Here is a 4,058-nt window from a genome sequence, read left to right as displayed (position 1 = left end):
ATTTTAGGCCAATTGTGGATTTCGGCATGATCACAACGTCGATCTGAATAGGTCAACGAAAGCTTCTCAGAAGATCAAGACTTTTTAACCAGATTCTAAACAATGTATAACCAGGTCGGTTGGAGAAAAGTGCAACAAGTGCAACACACCCACTTTTGATGATGTTCCCACCATCTCCTCCATTCCCTCCGTCCGGTCCACCCCACTCTTTCCGGGGCTCACTGTGGAAGGTGCAGGCCCCTTTCCCACCTGCTCCAGCCAGTAGCTTCACATTGCGGTGGTCCACAAAGTGGCGAGTCTAAACAGAGTGAGAGCTTGAAGACATCTACCTGCATTCTAAAATCATATCCCACTTGCACCCTCTTGAAAACTTAACTAAGCTAATATCATTGTCACATCTTATAGTCTAATCAATATTTGCTTATCCTTATTTGAGTCAGTGTTCACTTCGTCAACAATAATAGTGACTCAAATATTAATCACACACCTATTTTTCAGTGGCAATTGACGAGACTAGATTGACTAAATTGACCCAGACAAATATATATTTCAGTTGACTAAAACGAGACAAGACGAAATGATCTGTGACTAAAATCTCACTACTAAATGGACTGGACAAGAGTTTTTGGAGAGATTGAGAGCTTTGAGTGATAAGCACATTGAATATTGGCAGCACAGAAGCACAGCGCAGTTCTGTTAAGCAGTGTGAAGGACCCGCCACACACAGCCTAGCCTACATCAGCTTGTCAGCTGCGGGGGAGCAAGCGATGAGTGTGGGTGGGCAGACAGGCTGATAGGCTCCGCTCCGCCTCCGATCATACACATATTCAACGTAACTAACCAGTCACCACCAGCCTTCTAGTTAGATACCACCCTTTGCCTGGTTAACAAACACAAGATGCTTTACAAAATGAAAAACAAAAGCAGCATTAAGTTTAATAGTAAAACAACAGTCTAGCTATGTTTTTCTCTCCCTTGAGTATAGAAACGTTTTTGAATTTGTAGTCTCACTCAACTCTCACACTTTTCCCACTGCATTTCATAGACAGGTTCTGTAATTAACGTACCAGCCAGGTCTCCCTCTTTTCCTCCGAGAAAACGGCTTGATTCTAGGCATTACCGTTCAAAAGATATTATCCATAATACCAGCACTCACTTTTTTTCTTTCCATCGCACATTGGTGGGCCGCATTTTACATTCATAAAGCATATCACGGCCCTTGCCAAGAGTGTGCAAAGCCGTCATCAAGGCAAAGGGATGCTATTTGAAGAATCTCAAATATAAAATATATTTTCATTTGTTTAACACTTTTTTGGTTACTACATGATTCCATGTGTTATTTCATAGTTTTNAGCTTCTCAGAAGATCAAGACTTTTTAACCAGATTATAAACAATGTATAACCATTATAATATAATGTATATAATATAATTAATATAATTATATATATATAATATAGTATATTATAATATAATATATATAATATATAATATAGTATATTATATTAGTATATAATATAATTTTATATAATGTATAAAATGAACACTGATTTGAATGCATGAAGGAACAAGTAAGCCCTGTCCAGATTTCTCCAAAGTGCAGAAAAACTAGTGGATAGGCATTGTAAGCTATCTAGCTATAGTATAATCGGAAAGCATTCAGACCGCATTACTTTTTTCACAATTTTCTACATTGTAGAATAAAAGTGAAGATATCAAAACTATGAAATAAAACATATGGAATCATGTAGTAACCAAAAAAGTGTTAAACAAATCAAAATATTCTTCAACGTAGCCACCCTTTGCCTTGATGACAGCTTTGCACACTCTTGGCATTCTCTCAACCAGCTTCACCTGGAATGCATTTCAATTAACAGGTGTGCCTTCTTAAAAGTTAATTTGTGGAATTTATTTCCTTCTTATAGCATTTGAGCCAATCAGTTGTGTTGTGACAAGGTAGGGGGTATACAGAAGATAGCCCTATTTGGTAAAAGACCAAGTCCATATTATGGCAAGAACAACTCAAATAATCAAAGAGAAACGAGTCCATCATTACATGAAGCTCAGTCAAGTGCAAAGTTCCTTCAAGTGCAGTCTCAAAAACCATCCAGCGCTATGAAGAAACTGGCTCTCACGAGGACCACCACAGGAAAGGAAGACCCAGAGTTACCTCTGTTGCAGAGGATAATTTCATTAGAGTTACCAGCCTCTGATTGCAGCCCAAATAAATGCTTCACAGAGTTCAAGTAACAGATACATCACAACATCAACTGTTCAGAAGAGACTGCATGAAATCAGGCTTTCAAGATCAAATTGCTGCAAAGAAACCACTACTAAAGGGCACCAGTAACAAGAAGAGACTTGCTTGGGCCAAGAAACCAGAGCAATGGACATTAGACCGGTAGAAATCTGTCCTTTGGTCTGAGGAGTCCAATTTAGAGATTTTTGGTTCCAACCGCCGTGTCTTTGTAAGACGCAGAGTAGGTGAACGGATGATCTCCGCATGTGTGGTCCCCACCATGAAGCATGGAGGAGGAGGTGTGTTGTTTGTTTTGCTGGTGACACCGTCTGTGATTTATTTAGATTTCAATGCACACTTAACTCGCATGGTTATCACAGCATTCTGCAGTGCTACGCCATCCCATCTGGTTTGCACTTAGTGAGACTATCATTTGTTTTTCAACCTCCAGGCTGTGTAAGGGCTATTTGTCCAATAAAGAGAGTGATGGAGTGCTGCATCAGATTACCTGGCCTCCACAATCCCCTGACCTCAACCAAATTGAAATGGTTTGGGATGACCTCAGAGTGAAGGAAAAGCAGCCAACAAGTGCTCAGCATATGTTGGAACTCCTTCTAGACTTTTGGAAAAGCATTCCAGGTGAAACTGGATGAGAGAATGCCAAGAGTGTGCAAAGCTGTCATCAAGACAAAGGGTGGCTACTTTGAAGAATCTAAAATATATTTTCATTTGTTTAACACTTTTTTGGTTACTACATGATTCCATGTGTTATTTCATAGTTTTGATGTCTTCACTATTATTCTACAATTACCATGTAGAAAATAGTAAAAATAAAGAAACCTGTAATAAGTAGGTGTCCAAACTTTTGACTGGTACTGTAGTATTCAGACCCTTTACTCAGTACTTTATTGAAGCACCTTTGCCAGCGATTACAGCCTCGAGTCTTCTTGGGTATGCACGCTACAAGCTTGGCACACCTGTATTTGGGGAGTTTCTCCTATTCTTTTCTGCAGATCCTCTCAAGCTCTGTCAGGTTGGATGTGGAGTGTCGCTGCACAGCTATTTTCAGGTATCTGCAGAGATGTTCGATCGGGCCACTCAAGGACATTCAGAGACTGCAGAAGCCACTCCTGCGTTGTCTTGGCTGTGTGCGCTTAGGGTCGTTGTCCTGTTGGAAGGTGAACCTTCGCCCCAGTCTGAGGTCTTGAGCAGGGTTTCATCAACGATCTCTCTGCACTTTGCTCCATTCATCTTTCCCTCGATCCTGACTAGTCTCCCAGTCCCTGGCGCTGAAAACATCCCCACAGCATGATGCTGCCACCACCATGCTTCCCCATAGGGATGGTGCCAGGTTCCCTCCAGCTTGGCATTCAGACTAAAGAGTTCAATCTTCGTTTCATCAGACAAGAGAATCTTGTTTATCATGGTCTGAGTCTTTTAGGTGCCTTTTGGCAAACACCAAGTGGGCTGTCATGTGCCTTTTACTGAGGAGTGGCTTCTGTCTGGCCACTCTACCATAAAGGCCTGATTGATGGAGTGTTTCAAACATGGTTGTTCTTCTGGAAGGTTCTCCCATCTCCACAGAAGAACTCTGGAGCTCTGTCAGAGTGACCATCGTGTTCGGCCCTTCTCCCCCAATTACTCAGTTTGGCCGGGCAGCTAGCTCTAGGAAGTCTAGTGGTTCCAAACTTCTTCCATTTAGGAATGATGAAGGCCACTGTGTTCTTGGGGACCTTCAATGCTGCAGCAATGTTTTGGTACCCTTCCCAGATCTGTGACACGAGACAATCCTGTCTCAGCATTCTAAGGACAATTACTCTG

The sequence above is a fragment of the Salvelinus sp. IW2-2015 genome, unplaced genomic scaffold (genome assembly GCF_002910315.2).
Source record: "Salvelinus sp. IW2-2015 unplaced genomic scaffold, ASM291031v2 Un_scaffold7367, whole genome shotgun sequence".
NCBI lineage: Eukaryota > Metazoa > Chordata > Actinopteri > Salmoniformes > Salmonidae > Salvelinus > Salvelinus sp. IW2-2015.
Note: the sequence above shows the minus strand (reverse complement) of the source record.